Below are 19001 nucleotides of genomic sequence, written 5' to 3'. Positions count from 1 at the left end.
CATTAGCAAAACGTTTCTCTGCTTTCAATATCCAGATGGTTCCAATTTATTTCCTTGTTTCTCTTTAAACCCACACCTATATTGTTTTATGAAGATATATGATTTAAGAATACATCATAATAACATACTTTTGCTGATGCATGCCAAAAACGAAAGACCAGCTGATTTTCCTTTTGAATTCAATAAAGAGGAAAAGAAGAATGGATTTAATAATGACTAATGAATGGCTTTCTGTTTTATGTTACATGAGAAAACAGCCCCTTGAAATGGATCTTTTACAACAGTGTAAGGTAAGTGCTCAGGCGTCAACGTTCATTGATAAGAAGGCACAGAACTGGGACAGGGTGAGGTTAACAAGTCACTCCACAGAAAGGTATAAAAAAATTGAACAGCTATGGAATGGAAACAAATCCAAGTTAAGGTATGTAATAATTTTCTTATTTTAGGTGAGACACACAACAGAATGCAGTTTGAAAGTCAGCTTTTGAGAAATAGAAGAAAACTAAATCAATACAAAATTTAAGCTTGAGATAAAGTTGTTTTTTTTTTTAAAGATTAGTTATATTCTTATGACTGTGTATGTTTGTTTTTATTTGTGGTCCTTTGGATGGAGCCCATAGTCTCACACATAGCAGGCAAGAGCTCTACCTCTGAGTTGTATTCCTAGCCCTTATCACTGGAATATAAAGGGCAAATATTTACTAATGGAAAGAAGGTTGAAGTCTCTAACCACTCTGCTGTATAATCATGGGCTATGGTTCTAGATGGTTGAGTCCCATGGGCAGACATCCTTCCTTTACCTGGCTGAAACTGCCATTTACTTGATTAGACAGGAATGATTATTTCGAAATCTATAAATATAAACTATAGCAGAGAAACAGAATTTACCATTTTTACTAATTCTATTACCATTTCTTGTTATATTTTAATGCATTTTAACTGTGAAAAGTGTATCATGTGGGCATGGTGGTCCACACCTTTAATCTCATCATTTGGGAGGCAGAGTCAGGTGAATCTCTGAGTTTCAGTCCAGCTTGGTCTAAAAAGTGAGTTCCAGGACAACAGGGCTGTTATACAGATAAATCTATCTTGAAAAAAACAACAAAAAATGAAATATCTGGTTACATATGAAGGCCTGTTGAGGCCATACCATATGAAATTCTATTAGGAAAACCTTCTACTTGCAAAAAACTTAAAAAAGGTGGAGATTTTGGAAGATATATCAGGATAGGCTGTCATAAAATATAAATTCCTGAAATCAATACAACTGTGGATACTATCACATTGAAAAACAAAAGTTAAAAGTATAAAGAGAAATTCAATGATACCTAATGTGTTGAAGTTTTTTTCAACTCAGCATTTCTACTATTCTAAGCTATTAAAACCAGTCTATGGATTTCTTAAGCTGTTAGTATTGCCCATTCAAGCTTTTGGAGCTACTGTGCTAGCAGAAGCATAAACAAACCTGTCCACATTATAGCCTGAGAGCAAATGAGTCTTCTGACCCTCTCTCTCTCTCTCTCTCTCTCTCTCTCTCTCTCTCTCTCTCTCTCATATGTGTGTGTGTATGTGTGTGAAACTTTTTTTGAAAATAGATCCTATTTTAAATATGACAAGTATATCATTCATATAGTTAATGTATTTTATAGTTTTATCATATTTCTTTATTCCTAGAAATATTGTTTTTAATGAAAAGGGAATATAATACATTGGAATGTAATTATACATTTATGCATATAAATCTTTTGCTTAAGATCAGCTATAAATTCATCAAAATAATCTAAAATACTGTGGTAGTTGATGCCATTATAGACAAGAGGTTTGAGGCCCAGTATTATGTAATTATATTTTATGGGACTCGAAGCTCCTTCAAGGCATTGAACAGTTTCACTACAGTAGTTAAATAAGATGAGGTTTGTAAAAGCAATTTAAAATACTTAAAGGACTACCTGAAGAGGTAGTCATGCTGTAATAGTAGTGGTAGAAGTAGGTGCTTGACAAATATTTGTTAGATGAATTAAATATTGGCTGTGTTCTGAATATCTAATTTGAATAAGAAGGCCTACTGAGTTAATGAATACTCCACTGGTTCTGAAATGCCTGGAATTCCAAGTGAGAGTTCCACTTGTCGAAGAAATACAGTATGTGGTCGTGTGACTCAAAGATAATAGAAACCATTGAAGATGGAGATTTTCCACTTGGTCCTGGGCATAGAATCAAGATCTAAGTTTAACATGGTGATATTTAAAAATGCATAACATGCAAAAGTCTGCAATCGCTCTGTTTCTCAGCTAGTGAAAATAGAAGCCTACAGCACGGTATGTGTCAATTGTGAAGATATAGCCAAATCAGGCCGACAAGAAAAACTTGAAGTAAATAACTTCATCCATGTGTTTAGTACCAACCACTTCTCCATGCCAAGCTCGCTTCATGCTTCTGTCTCCAGCAACTTCTCTTAGAACATGTGCCTGCCGCACTAACTATCTGAAGTGTTGATGAGGAGAGCAATAAAATTGCTTTTCTGGTGATGTTTCAGGGGGGCCTTTGGAATCCCACAATATGTGACTGCAACAGCTTCAGTTAGAAATATATGCAAAGAAAAACACCTGAATTCTAAGCAAATAGTTTAGCCACTTAAAATTCACAGAGGCAGATACACAAAATAAGAAAGCAAAAACTGAAAACAATAATGAGATGAAAATCATTCTTGTCACCCAATAGCAACAGAAAGAGATTAGGAACAGTTAGAGTAGACATGTATGATGAATTTTAACAGCATGAAAATACTGGATTTTCTAATTTGGATGGAAAATGTTCTTTCCCCTTGAGGCATAGTTTTCTGGCTTTGATTGTGATAGTTTTATTTCTGTGTCATTTATTATATATTTCTGATGGATAATATCTTATATTTTAGTTATCACAAAATAATTTTTCTTTTTATGAAAAATTCAAATGAATAATGCTTAATTTCCTGTTGTATATATACTAAGGAGTTCACAGTTGTATACCACAGGCTGGAGCAAAGTGCCTTAAGCAGTTGGTCATCTATGCACAGCAACACTAAAATGTCTCTATTTATTATGGTAGTTTTCATTCTCCCAGATGAAAGTGTATAGAAGTTTGATATTGTGTAAATGGACAAATAAATGATCAGTTCCATAGTAACGTTGATTCCAGAGGACAGTATGTCCCTTTTGCTATTGGTGTTCTGTCTTTATTAGCCCTCTGGATCTTTTACTCAGGGTCCCTGCATAACCTTGAGCAATGAACCTCTCCTCTTCGATTTTTAGCATATTTGCTGGGACATCTATCTCCGACAGACAAGCCAGGCAACCTTTCTTCCTTCCCTCACCTCTCTCTGTCTCTTCCTCCTTTGCTTCCTCTCCTCTGCTTGCTTGTTTTTTTTTTCTGTCCTTCTTTATTTCCTCCCCTCTCTCCCTCCCCTCTTCTTCTCTTTGGTCTCTTTCTTTTGACACAATCTCTCCGTGTAGTCCAGATTGGCCTTGAACTTGTACTTCTGGCTCAGCCTCCTGAGTGCTAGAATTACAGATGTGTGCCACCCAAACTCCCAAGTTATATAAGTTCAGCCTGAAAAAATAAAGTAAGGCTTTTGTGTAAAGGGTGAAACACTCAATGCGGATCAGGCAGGGTGTGATAAAAAGAGACATGATATGGCATAGAAAACCCTATCGATGACTGCTGCCCTAAACCAGCTCTTCCTCTCTTTGCTTCAGTTACTTCCTGGCCTGTGTAACATAACTCAGTGGTCTTGGCATTTTAACACAGTCTCACTGACGATAATCAAAAGACTTTCATTCCTCTAGATGATGACCACTTCATATTAACTTTGAGCATCCCTCATCCATTTTGTATATTATTTTTTTCTAAAATTTGGTCTTTACCTCAATGTTTACTTTATGCCCCACAAATCCCGTCCTTTGTTGGTTTAAGGTTTCTTGGACAGGATCTTTCCTCTACTTCAGGTGTCCTGCACTTGGCTTTCCTTTCTGCATCACTGACATTCTTTTCATGACAATGATTCCTGGACAGTGTCCTTATAGTGTTGGTCGTGGTCCATGTGTAAGAAGCAAAATCCTCAGGGCAACAGTGTTGAGGAGTAGGATCTTCTGGAGGTGTTTAGGCCGTGAAGTCACCATCCTCATGAATGGACTGATGTTGCTTTACAGTGTAGAAGTGGGCACATTCTTTCTTGCCTGTCTACCTTCTGCCATGTAGGAAAGAAGCAAAGCCTCTCGCCAGGTACCACCACCTCCTTAATGGCATCCACTTTGTAGATTCCAAGAAGTGAGAAGAAATACATCTCTAGTCTTTAAAAAATTACCTGAACTTTGCTATTCTGTCCCAGTGGCTCAAGAAACCAAGATAGAATCTTGTCAGTAGAGTCTGTGGATGGGAAATGCTCTAATTTCTTTGCTTGGGAAAGTTTATATTATTTTACAGACCATAATAAAACAGACTCATGCTATCAGTTTGTGTGATGTTCTCTCAAGTAATTCTCTCACTATTTACCTTTCAAATATGTTTTGCCAATTGTTCTGTGTCATGGTTAAAGTTAAATGTTTTCCTGTGAGGTTAAAATCTTTCTTCTTAACTCATCTCTCTCTCTTTATCAATACAATGCCCACTCTTCTAAAGCAGAGCACTAATTAACATATTCACAATTTCCTGGATTATGTAATTCTAATGATTAAACTCCTCTCTCAGTCCAGAAAAGTCACTGCGTAGCTTTTCCTAAATATTCAGGTTAGTGCTAGAATTTCTCTCTCAATCTCCATTTTCCATAAGATCTTAGTAATGCACTATAGATAACATTAACTATGATTTAGTATAGCTGTTATAAACCAGTGTCAGTTACATAATTTTATCTCTTCGTTATCAGGTTTGATATTTAAGCAATTAAAATAGGACTACTACGAGAACCAGCTTCTCTATTAAAGAGAGAATTTGAGAACTTTGCTATGTCTTGTGAGTTATAAATGAAATCTCAAAACACTGTTTTGTAACATCTATGCTACAATATAGTTAGTAAACTTTTATTATTATGGGAAGAAGGAAAGAGAGGAAGGTCATAAGAACAAACAAAGGAGAAGCCTATTTAAATTAGTGAGAAATGAACTTCTAGTCAAATTTGAGAATGTTCTACATAGAATTCTTACATAGTGTTGGAGACAATGAATGAAGTTCTTAGTGGGGTCTGAGCTCATGATCATTTATGAAGGTTTTATGGTTATAATCTCACACTTACAGAGACAAATGGATAGCTCTAAAGCAATTAAGAATTATTAAAAATGTTCCTGGAATTTTGGAAATGTTTTCAATAAAGACTTTTCAGCATAACAAGCAGATAAGTATCAAATCATTATGTTTCAAACATGCATGAATTGTTAATTAGTGAAACCTCCATTATATGGAGGATAAAACAGAATCTTCTAAAGCACTCATTTAATGATTCTTAAAAGATATTACTTTTAGGCACAGCTTAAAACAAATGATAGTTTATAAGTAAATACATATAAGTTACTTATTTTCAGAGGTTATCATTTTCGTTTTAGGGGAACAGTGGTTTTGGAAATAGTAGGTTTTATTCAAATAATTGTGAATTCAAAACCAATTTTATGTGACAGTCCCACAGGGATAATACCACCCCATCCACAGTCATATTTTAAAAGCAGACGATGAGGCATGCTGGCTAATAAGTACCAGTTTACAGTTGAGGTGTCTCTTCTTAAACGTTTCTGTATCCATCAACATTGGATTTCCTGGATTGTTTGAACGTCACTGAATGTTTTCACATTCTTTGAACAGTAAAAATTAATGAAACCCGTTGCTTGTTTCTAGCTTCAGTGGTAAGCTTGGCTTCACACAGCCAGAGACAATACGGGTTAAATGGACTCCGATCTGATGCTGCAAAGTAGTGTGTTCCCTTCGTGTTCATTGAACAGGAAGGGATTTTACATAAATGTGAGTTCAAACCTAGGCAAAGCTGCATTTCCATCCTGTCTGTTCCACAGAAGCAAAATGGTGCTTTCACTTTAGAGGTTCTCCTTTAGTGCTGTTAGTAACATGTCTGCCTTGTAAGCATGAGGACTAGAGTTTGATTACAGCCCCGCCCATGCACATAGAGGCAATAAAAATGCTGAGATTACTAGCATTCAATGATAAGCCCAGGGATGGGGAATGGGGGAGAAGATCCATGGGGTGCTTTGAGGAGTCAGTCTATCCTAATTGGTGAATTCCAATCTCAAAAAAGATGGATAGCATACCTGAAGATGATACTTGAGACTGTTCTTAAGCATCCACATGCACGTGCAGACACATGTACACATCTTGGCACACACAAAGATGCACATACAAATGTGTGCACACACTATACTTCTTTATGTAAAGAGTAATGTCTGGAATACCCAGGCTAATTATGAAATTCAGTTCAAGAGTGAGTCTTTCTACTTCCCATCTTAATGTTTTTCAACTTCAGATATTCTTCTACAAGTAAATTTCAGAGGAAGAGAAAAAAGAGAAAAACATGTAGAAAAAAAGCTTCCCAGAGGACTTGGGAGAAGACACTGTCAAAGACGTGTCATGGGGCAAATAGTAAGCCAAATTTCTCCTTCATCACAACAGCATCTGGGGTTGGCCTAATACTCACACAAGCACATGCTCATCTATTCATTTGACTAGTTTAATTTTGCATCCACTAGGTTCCAGGCAGTTCTTAGACACTGAAGGTAGAAAATACAGTACAGTTTCTATTTTAGGAGTTCTGTTACATTAAAGAGATAGAAAGTAGCAATCATATACAATGGCAAATGTGCATGAGAAGACTAATTTCTCAGGGGTATTAATTAATTTAGAAAGACTATTTGTCTGTAAAGACATTTTACAGTTAGCCTTCACTGATAGAGAAATGAAGATGATACTTGTTTTGTATGATGCATTTTGGACACGACTCTACCATGGCTGTCCTGATTTTATAAGCCTTGGGAACGGCTGAAGATCTGGTGCCAGTAAAACTGAAAAATTTTAATATCTGGTCAACTCAGCTGCAATGACAGCAATTGATTTGCTGAATGTCAAATCTGTTCACTCTGGAATTTAATGGGTTTTAATAAGGCTGGAGATGGGATAAATCTAAATAATGTTTGAGTAAGTATTTACCAATTTGCTCTTTATATTTTGCTTGAATAGAAGACATTTACATTATGGACATGAGGTAGCAGCTCCATTTATTTTATAGACTATAACATGTCTTGACACAACCCAGGCGATCTGAAGGTAAAGTTGACACTCCATTGTTTGCTTATACAGTTGTGTCTTTCCTGACACCTGAACAACATGGCAGGGGGTGATTATAGATGTAACTTTGACACTGCTGACATTTGTCACCTTGTGTCATAACCTTAACAAGAGTTAAGTGTATTTATGGACGGGTGTCCTTATCGTTCAAGTTCAACCTAGAATTCTGACATGTGTGGGCTTCTGTAACATTTGCTCCATCAGCAATCAGCATGTCAGATTTTCCTTGAGAGGTAAATATTATGTGTCATGTTCCATAGGAGAAGGCATTAAGTAGTGCTATGACATGGTCTTTGATAATTTCCTCCTTATTTTCCTTTTGCTTTAGAGGTTACTTGCATTAGAAAGAAAATAGGTTGTGAATTTCTTTGTCTTTCATCAATCAAAGCTGATCAATTATAAGACCAGCAAAACTGGATCACAACTCCAAGCTACATGGTCATATTACACTCATATTATTACTAAAAGCCACATCTATATTCCAAAGCAGGATACTATAACCCTTTTGTCATTTTCCAATAAAAAGACCATACCAAATAGGCCGAGCACACCGTAATTAGCAGCTGGCAGAGAAAGCTGTAAATCTGTATGAGTTCTGAACGATTTGCTTACATTGTTGCTTTGTTGACAAATGATGCTGTACATGTTAATGTTCCTGAAATGTCCCCATTGCACCTGACGTGCCAATAAATGCCAGCCAGCTGTATGAATTATGGAAATAAGATTTTTGTTTATGAAGGTATTCCAGACATTTATTTTACAGCATTCCTCTCGACAGATTTAATGTCTGGAGTTACATTGAGAAGATATTTGCTACCTGACATAATGGATAATGAAAACTTTAAAGGCCCTGTTTTCTCCTTCTAATGATGAGATGAATAAATCCATGCACACACACGTGCACACACACACACACACACACACACACACACATGCACACACACATATGGGATTTAACATCTACCTTCTGATTTTATGATTTGCTCCTAATTTGTGAATATAATCCATTTCTGCCAAAGAATTAAGTAATGCATCAGTTTCCAGTTAAGACTATTAGGAGCTGAATATTTAGAATTATAGCTTCATAATTTTCTCCTTCCAGTCATCCTTTAGTGTGTATGTGAATAACATATAAGTACTTCCTATGGATTATACTATCGTGCATTTGTTAATTTATTACTTTATTGTTGGTCTGAAAGAGCTTTATTGTGGATTTTTCTTTTATATGAGTTCCAGGAGTTCTTAAAAAGTCAGTAAATAGTTTTATCTCAATACATTTCAAAATAATACATGGCTAGGATCCCCCAGACTATACCTCAATGATCAATGCTCAACTCAAAAGCTTTTATGTATAGAGATTTAATTAATGCATATTATTAAAGAACTCTCATGGGAGATAGAAATGATTTGGTCTTACAAATATATAATAATCACTGGTTCTGAATCCTATAAACACAACAATAAAAGAAATCTGACAACAGTCATGCAATACCTTTTCTTCCTGTACTAGAATGAATTTATAGTTCCTATATGTGAATGAAAATTTCCTCAGTCTTAATCTTCAAAACATGTGTGTGAGAGGTTCACTACCATCTTTTAATGTACTCTACTTTATGCCAGGTCACAGGTAAACTAGAGATTGTGATAAGGGGGCTTATCCGTAGTTTGATTTTAGGTTCATTGTTGCAGAATGGATAGAACCAATGCCAAACCAGTTGAAAATGTACTCATATAGGTCAATGTGATTTGTCTGTAGAAATGTTCATTATGCTTCTTAGAGATCACCTTGCTATCTAAATTGTCAAGCAGCAGTGGGGGGAAGGAGGCATCTTTTATGGAACTTTGAACAATGGTGCCTATGGGATGATTAACATATAAATAAGGAGAAGAGTCGAATCATCTTTGTGACCAAAGGTAAATCCCTTCAAATGTTTCTTTCTCCACAAAAGATCCAGATGATAAAAATGATGCTTAAATAAATACTGACTATAGCTCATTTCTTCTCACTCACATTGGCTAAAAGAGAAATGACACTCACATATATTTATTAACCATCTCACAGGTTATGTGTGAAGAGTAAGCTATGTGTCCATGGGCCTTTTGTGTTCAAATAGTCAAGTGTCCAGTTCTTGTCACCACTGTTCCACTCTGCACTTGCTTGGAGGATTAAGGGTAATGGGCAGCAGAGGAGCAACTTAGGAAGACCTGGACTCTCTCTCCCCAGTCTACCTGCATCACAAGAAACATGGGCTCCACACTCTCTCCAGCTTCTTTTTCCTGTGCATGGAATTCATTGCAGCTAATGGGAAGGAAATTATAGTCGTCTCACAGGTCTCCTAACTATCGGTTTCTGTGTGGGTAAATTTAACTTGTCAAGGCTTCTTACAGAATGACACAAGAAAAGTCCAATAGTCAGCTAAAAATAGCAGGAAAAGCTAAAAGTATTCAGTTCCCCCATTTCAGCTAAATAGAACCAGATACATCACAGGCAACCATCAGAGTTAGACTGGAGACTTTACAAAATGATACCACAAGTTCTTCCTGAGTTGTAAAGTTAAACACAATAAAAGTAATAAATATCTCTGAAAAATAAAGATACTTCACTTATGTGAAATTATTTAAAAACAATTTGCTCACAAGCAAAATTTCTGAATACTTCAGAAGAATGTGGTAGGATTAACAGAAAAATTAGCAGGGCAATTATTCAGTGACTAACTTCTTCATTTAAAAAGTGCATATTCCCTATAAAATATTAAATTTAATAATATTTGAGAAAGAATTATGAACTATACTCCTTAAATCAGGCAAAGTGGTAGAAGAGTTTTTTCAAACAATAATTCCCTTCAAAATAGAATTATAAGAAATTTTACAGCCGCAACATTTGCAGAAACTAATGGTGATAACAGAAGATACTAAACTCAGCTTTTTTATGTGCAACTTTAGGTATTGAAAATTGTTAGCCTTACATTTGAAGCTTGAAAGAAAATGGCCCCTAAAGGGAATGGCACTATTAGGAGGTGTGGCTTTGTTGGAGGAAGTGTGTCACTATGGGGGTGGACTTTGAGGTTTCCTATGCTCAGGATACTGCCCAATGTCTCAGTCAACTTCCTGTTGCCTGCAAGCCAAGATGTAGTCAGTACCACGTCTGCCATGTTCCCTGTCATGCTGAACCTCTGACATTGTATGTGAGCCACCCCAATTACGTGTTTTCTTTATAAGAGTTGCCATGGCCATGGTGTCTCTTCACAACCATAAAAACCCTAAGACAGAAGCAGAGCATTGAGTTGCTTGAACCCAGTTAAAGTTGTGCTCACCTTACAATAGGGCACAAACTGACCCTTAAACCATGATGACAGAACCTCCATTTTGAAGTACATATTGTTTTGCCCCTCAAAATGAAAGAGACTGATTGTCAAGTCCAATTTGAGACATAATGAATTTCCTCAGGAGACTTTATTGAAAAACATAAATAAAATGCAGTAGATTCAGAAAAGGGTCTTCTGGGTAGGAGAAGCTGATAGGAAAAGATCAGCAGCAAAACAGTAAACACCAAAGTGACAGTGGACAGGGAGTTGGATATATGATCATCAAATGTGCGCCTTTGGAATTTTTTAGAATAAGTGTGTGTGTGTGTGTGTGTGTGTGTGTGTGTGTGTGTGTGTACATGTGCATGGGTGTGTGTGTCCGCTCATGCAGAGGCCAGAGGACCTTGATGTCTTTCTCAGTTGGTCTCTACCTTGTTTTTGAGACAGGGTGAATTTGGATCTCACCAGTTCAGCCATATTGACCTCCCAGAAACTGCCCAAATCTCCTTTCTTCAACATCTCAGGGACAGGGTTACAAGCAATTTCTCTTCGAGATTTTTTTGTTTATGAGTGCTGGAGCTCCAACTTACAACTTGACTTTCTGATTGCACCATCTTCCCAGTCCCAATAATAAGTTCCTGCATACACATGACATTCTAAAGTCAAATAATTACAAGTAGAGGAACAAAGTCAAGGATTAGCTGACTAATTTTTGTGACCAATAGTACCAGGCAATGAGCAGGAGAATGGATATCCTTCAAATGACACTGTCGTCATTAGTGGATACTGAATCAAGGGAACAAAAAGATACAGCAACACTAGTGTTTGCCTCCACACGAAGAGCACAGAGTTGTACAAACCGGGTGCACATATGTTTAAAAATTTAAAGAGTGACTGACCGCAGACTCAGGAAGCCTGTTCTTGACCTAAAAACACATCGAGCTTAAGGCAATGAACTGCATAGTGTGAGGAATTCACTGACCTTAAGTTTAATTTTGGCTTTGCCATATACTAGGTATCTGTCCTTGGATCAGATAACTTCACTAGGCATTTATTTCTTCATGGACACTATGGGATAACATTGTGTACTCTGAGGGCAGTGAGATGGTTCCCTGTGCAAACCTGGGGAGCTCCACCCTCAGAGCAGTCTAGAAGAGGAAAAGTGATTTCCAAAAGTTGTCTCCTGCCCCTTCCATGTGTGTCTTACACACACACACACACACACACACACACACACACACACACACAAATAACTTTAAATCAATAAAGCTCAAAGAGCCTTGGGAAAGTAAGAGCACTAGGCACCTCCAGTGTCTGTAGACAGTACAGACTCTAATTAGAGATCAAATTTCTCTCTCATACCAGTGACTGGTGACCACTTAAGCAAAGGTGGGTTTTTTTTTAAGGCAATAAAAATCAGAGTTCAAATAATATGTTGAAAGGCGAGAATTAAGGAACAAAAATGTGGGTTTGATAATAATTTAATTAGAAGTGATGATTGAACTCTGTAAGTTTTCAGAAGGAGTGAGTGGAGAAGGTTCCAAAGTTAAGTGTCTAAGGCAGTAAAATAAAGCTTCACTGGGAGGAACAGGGATGGAGAACTGAGCAACATTTAAAGACTGTTTTTTTTTTTCAGTCTTGACTCAATTCATCAAATGGAAAGTATGTATAAAAGACCATAGAAGACTATATCAGATAGTTGAGGAGCACAAATATTAAGGCATATTCAATAAGGAGCATTGTCCAAACCCAAAAGCAATGAGATTACATTGGGCAGCAAAGAATGGTTTGCAGAGTCAATGCTTAACACATTACAGGTGGTGTTTCCTTCCGGGAGGACTTCTGATGGACACACTTGGAGTAATCACAAACTAACCAAACAATCTGTAAATCCATACCTTCTCTTCCAGTCCTGAAAACAAATGGCTGTGCTATTTTTTCCCCAGTGGAAATGTTGACATCTCTCTAATCTTTAGAAAAAGAGGAGGTAACTTGGAAATGCAGGCACTTGGAATAGTAAAAAAGACTTCTCCAGAAGTCTTAGGCGTTCGATGCAATAGACTCGAAAACATAACCTAAAGCATAATGAAACAGAAAATTTGCAGAGTAAAGATGCTCTCAGGTGGAAGGTTGGCTGCTGTGGATATCATTCTGTATAAATAAAACACTGATTGGCCAGTGGCCAGGCAGGAAGTATAGGTGGGACAAGGAGAGAGGAGAATTCTGGGAAGTGGAAGGCTGAGTCAGAGAGACACTGCTAGCCACCGCCATGACAAGCAGCATGTGAAGATGCCGGTAAGCCACAAGCCACGTGGCAAGGTATAGATTTATAGAAATGGGTTAATTTAAGATATAAGAACAGTTAGCAAGAAGCCTGCCACGGCCATATAGTTTGTAAGCAATATAAGTCTCTGTGTTTACTTGTTTGGGTCTGAGCGGCTGTGGGACTGGCAGGTGACAGAGATTTATCCTGACTGTGGGCCAGGCAGGAAAACTCTAGCTACAGTTGGTGAAAGTTCTTCGGTAACCTTCTTAGAGAGGCAGATGGGATTAGAAGTCCTCCAGAGCAAACAAGTCTGTAAGCTGCCTACAGATGAGAGCTAGTCCAGTTAGGAGAAAGGCTGTGAGGTGCTGGGTAGTCAGACAGCTGGGGTGAGGACGTGAGTAGACTTTCCTTCTGCTTTCTCTTCACCAAATATTGGGGAACATATTAAAAATAATAAATATTTATATGCATTTAATGAAGCAGCAAATTACTGCTTTGCTGTAAAGGTCAAAAGTCAAGTTTAACTATAATATAGTCTTTATCCTAGTAGAGATATTCACATACCTCCAAAGAAGGACTGGCATTATAGAATTAAACAAAAGAAGGGAGACAAAAGAAAGGTAGGCCTTAAACCATCATCGGAAATGGATAATGTTATCTGATGCAAGGGATGTTTAGAAAAGAGTAATATATTTGTTTTGTTCAAATTAATTCATTATTTTCTTCCAGGAATGTGTTTGACGCAAACTTTAGAAGCCCTCAAGGTCAGATTGTTTTCTCTGATAAGCTCAGCACAGAATTCCTTGAAAACACACCCAAAGCAATAGACACTAAAAATCAGGGAACCATAGCAGCACTAAAAACAAAATACTCCATTTTCTATAAAACAAAAAAATAACAGCCTCAAACCAGAAACAATCACATGCACTGCCAAATTCTATGGAGTATACACTAAAACAAGGAGAAGATCTAGGAGCAGAGACAAATATCAGAAACCCAAGATGAAAAGGGTTTTCTTAATAGAATTCTAATTTTGAGAGTGATAACTGATGGTTTAAGTAGACAGGACCTGGTAAGTCTTGGTCCTGTGAGTAAGGTCCTATAAGCTTTCAGAAATTCAAAAGAAGCAGTCCTGATAGCAAAACCACTTTACTTTCTTTCCTCTCTAAATCTTTAAGAAGAGCGTTAAACAAAAAGCTGAATAAAAGGGGGGAGGTCAGAAATCATTAAATTCCAATATTGCTGGAGGGCAGAAAAAAGGGGCAAGAGAGGAAGGAGGGAGGGAGAAAAAAAGGGAGGCCGGTAATGAGAGAGGTAGAGAGGAAAGGAGAAAAAGGAGGGAGCAGAGAGGAAGAAGACAGAGAGATGGGGAGAGGGAGAGAAGGGGAAAGAGACATAAAGAAGGAGAGAGAGAGAGAACACCAGCCTTTAATCAAGGATTGCTACTCATCAGAGACATAGCTAAGCAATTACAGAATCATCACCGGATCGCTGATTATACCTCAGTAGACAGGAAGATGGGAACATATCAGAAAAGGAATTATCATGAAGACAGAAGTTTCAGCAAATAATATCTATAACTTTAAAGACATTATTTTACATATAATGTCAGAAAATATTTTTTGAAAAGAACTGTATGTCTTAAAGTCAAAGAAAAGCAAGTTGATTGAAAGCAGGAAATAAATGGGATAAAAAACTACAATGTAAAAATAGAGTCAAAGTATAGTGCGCACAATTGGAAGCACAGAAATGCTACACAAAATAGACAAAATATGTCAGGACAATTAATGTACATTGGTGGTGGTAACTACAGTACAGAAGGCAAATGGAATTAGAGCTTCTGAAGAAGGGAGTAGAGAAGATTGAGTAAAATCAAAATGAGGAACGTGATAGAAGAAAAGCTCTTAGAAATGGAGAGCGGAAACCCATTGACTAAAGGGACACATTTGGTCTCAGGAAATGATTATGTACATTCCTTGTTTTTACACAAATACTAAAATTTAAGATTAAAGAAAAGGCCAGGGCTTCCAAGGCCAGACAGGTAAATCATACTAAAAGGAGGGAAAAAAAACTGGCCCCGGATAGTTTATAACATTCAGGGCTGGATGAAAATCAGAAAAGTTAAAATCTCCCTTTCCTCACTTTCCCTGTTATTCATTGATTATGAAACCATGTACACACACGATCCATGTTCATGATCTCTTCTCTAAAAGGAGCTGGTTGGAAAATATAACCTACAGAAGATTATTGGGAAACCCCTGTGAATAGAGAAAAGTTGACAAAATGAACTGCACTTTGTGATACGAAAGCAAGATCAATACTAGAATATAAACATTGATTTGAAGTTCAACCATTTTGGGGTTGTTTATAGTTCCTTGTCTTCTTATAACATAAACAAAAATTAATACAAGATGTTTACTAAGGAAAAACTGCTATGGCAATCCATATTTTTATCTCTTTCTAAGTCTGTCCTTTGTCTATAACACTCCACAAAGGGCTGTGTAGAGTACAGGGTGCTTGAATGTGCACAGGTATGTGTTCATCTGTGGAATGTTGAGATGCTATATATATTCTCTGTGCATATGTTTATATTATTTGTATTTTCATCAGAAGGCTTCAATACTTTAGCATAATCAAATTTTAAACTATTCTTCTTCTAACACAGCAATGCAGCTACCCAAAGATTTGAGGTTTCTGAGACCCTCTGTTTACTTGATACATAATTAAGAGAAAAAGTCACAGTGAAGAATATTTCTGCATTCTTTTGATTTTGAAATCAGGAACTTCCTGTGAGATTTTCTTTGTATTTGTCTAAATTTGGAAAGGACATTTTAAAATCTTGGGATGGTATCTTAATCATCATCCAATAGACCTGTGAGCTCTCAGTGTCCTTATCAGCAGTGAAAACAGAAGAATGTCAAACTATTCTGGTGGCAAAAAATAAAACACTAATACTGAGGTGTTCATAAGAAATTTCAAAGCTAAACAGAAATAAATTGAGTCTGCTTATAATTAGAGACTTCCTCTGCCTGTGACTTTGATCTAATCATATTTATCTGTTTTTTTTTGTTGTTGTTGTTGTTGTTGTTTGGAAGTAGACTTAAGTTTTGAGAGTAAAATGTCTGACTTTACTCATTTCAATTCACACAGGCTGCTTCACTGAATTATTGTTTGAGTTTAATCAACTTCTACAGATTTGTGGTGTGTGTTACATGATCCAATTTTCAATCTTTTAGTCATCCAGATTATATTGCAGTATCATTGCTATCCTTCTAGAGTTTTACGTTTGTCTGCATGCTCCCTGTGAACAATTGCACAGTTCAAGTGATCAGAGTCATGGCGGACTTGACATCTGCTGATTCTCCAGCCAGCCCTGCATGTGCGTAGGCAGCTTCATGCAGGCTGTTCTGGATTTTTACACTTAGGACTTTTTCGACATCTAATGTCAACAGAGTGTGTCTCTACTAAATAAAAATACATGGATGATGATGATTCTTTACTTGTTTCATATTTTTTTTAAAAAAAAAAAACTTGGCCAGCTAGAGAATGTAAATTAAAATATTTATTTTTTGTAGGAAATAAAGTGCATAAAATTAGCAGATGTTTAACTGTAAATTAATAAACAGTATTTTGTAATAATCAGTTTAATCTATCTATCATCTATCTATCAATCTATCTATCTATCTATCTATCTATCTATCTATCTATCTATCTATCTATCTGTCATCTACTTATCTATCTACCTATCATCTACCTACCTACCTATCACCTATCTATCCCTCACTTTGGAAAACTCTCATTTATTCAGAATTATTTTCAATAAAAGTATTTCTAATTTGCCTTTGCTCAGAAGAAATCTTCCAGGCTGCTGGAGGACTTAATCTTCATAGTTAAGTAATCTCAGACAAAATATCCCTAACAGAATGTACATTAAACTTGAATTCAGAGGCCTTGGATTCATTACATTTCATTAAGAAAATCCATGCTGTATACCTTTTTGGCCCTTCCCTTCCACACTAGTCTTCTTCTTGAATGCAAAAATCATGAAGTTGATTTTCTGTAAAAGTAGTAGTTCAGACAAGTTCATGAAACTACTACTGGAAACAAACAAATTAAACAAATGACAATGAGTCTGATGAAATGGCTCTGGCTCTTCTCTACTGGAGGAACCATTGCTTCTGTGGACTAATGCATCCTGGTGGAATGCTTTTGAGTAATATAAAACATACGCACTGGTTTTTTAATTATTCTTCTAAAAAGACAATTATAGCTCTATGATAAACTGTTTGGTGTTGGTACCTGACATTTGTCACTGGTTACTCAATCCCTGTCACACTGTGTCAGCATCCTCTTTTCTTTGCTTCTTCTGTTTTAGTTTTTTTGAGACATGGTTTCTCTGTGTAGACTAGGCAATCCTAGAACTCATTTTGTTGACAAGGCTGGCCTCGAACTCACAGACATTGGCCTGTCTCTGCCTCCCAAGTGCTGGGATTAAAGGCATGTGCCACCACTGCCTGTCATACACTCTTTTCTTAAAATGCCTCTTAGAATTTAAGCCTTGACTCTTTATCCCAATGCTCATGTGGCCCTCAGCAAGATCATGAGGATGGTTGAGCTCAAAATGGGACAGCAAAGATATGACCTTCCTGTTGTAATGGAGCCAGCACATACTCACGTGTTCATTACCACCCCATCTTCCATCCTCCTTTCTACATGAGTGACTCCCATTCTATAAGAAGAGAGTTGGGGCTCAACTCTATCCAGTTTTCAACACAATGAGAGGAAAACAGCTTTCAAGATTTACCTTCTGCTAAAAGAACTGCCTAATTGCTATTAAGTATGAAAAAGTTGTATATTATTGTCCCTTCGTCGCTCATAGGTAAACTGGCATGCCATATTTACTATATGGCTTTAAATGAAGTGTTTTGGCAAAAAGCTAAACATGAGACACACATGGAACTGCTGTCCACAAAGTATCTAAGCTTGCTTAATACATGTAGAAAATGGTTTGTCTCCACGTTTTTCTGTTTGCCTACCTTTCCAACCCAAATAAGCTTTTCTGAAGGAGAGAAAAGATTCTCTATATTGATACTTTGGCTAAGGTGTGTTTAGACAATGCTTGTTAAAAAAAAAGACATATGTTTTGCTCTGCTGCCTCTTCTTTCTGTTAAGAATCTCTTGCAGAATGTCAGTTGGGGTGGTATTTACCAAGGACCCTCTTCATTGGGCCACTGAGTGAGTTGAATAATTCTAATAATCAAAGGCACCGAGCCTGCATCTAGTTTGGGAAATGAAACCATGGGCAATTTTCAAAAGTGGTGCCCTCAATTTTTGATGAACTGTCACACAAACAGGAATTACCCCAATTCAAAAATCACATCTACCAGTAGACAGAGAGCAGCATCTGTGGGTGATTTCTTCTACCCCAGTCCCCTCAAATTTCCTCCCTGCCCTCCTAATAAAAACACACCCCATTGCCTCATGCTTTCAATTTAGTACGATCATACCTCTTACTGGACGTTGCCTTGCAGGACACCATCTGTCAAGTGCAAAGACACAAGGTATGGGGATTTGAAATGTGATGTCTTATAATGGAAAAGACGTGTGCGTCTTATATCACATTCAATATTAAACTCAAAATGAGACTGCTCAGCATGTAGAAGAAAATCTCGTAAACACTTGAAATAAAGGAAAACGAAACGACATTTATCATTTTTCAGTCTCTAGATGTAATGTCTTCAGGAAAAGAAACTGCCCTGCTCCTTCTTCTTAAATCCCCTCCCACCGATGAAAAGACTGGGAGAGAAGCTCTAATCTTGGGAAGCTTTTCCAGAATTTTCTTTGGAGAGTTGAAATTTTGCTCTACTTGAGATGCTGAGAATGTGAAGCTGAGGAAATAAAGAGGCACAACAGCATCCTTTCTGTAGTTGGGGCGACATGCTCCATGTATAGCTTGAATTCTTTTTAATTTGTTCTTTTTATTTATTTTTTGCAATGGCTCATGTAATATCCATTTACTTGTCACATATCTGCACAAATTCCTCTGCCGTGTAGTAGAGGTAGAGCTGAGAAGCCATATTTTCCCTTAAGGAATTCAGGATTTTTAAAAGGAGAAG

At 36.9% G+C, this 19001-nt stretch overlaps 1 protein-coding gene across 1 annotated transcript in view; it reads right to left on the bottom strand.

Annotated features, from left to right (window-relative positions):
* Arhgap15 (Rho GTPase activating protein 15) overlaps positions 1-19001 on the bottom strand; it is a 229172-nt gene that overhangs the window by 133120 nt on the left and 77051 nt on the right. The window lies entirely within an intron of this gene.

The sequence above is a fragment of the Peromyscus eremicus genome, chromosome 4 (genome assembly GCF_949786415.1).
Source record: "Peromyscus eremicus chromosome 4, PerEre_H2_v1, whole genome shotgun sequence".
Taxonomy (NCBI): Eukaryota; Metazoa; Chordata; class Mammalia; order Rodentia; family Cricetidae; genus Peromyscus; species Peromyscus eremicus.
This window is presented reverse-complemented; position numbering and strand designations above follow the sequence as displayed.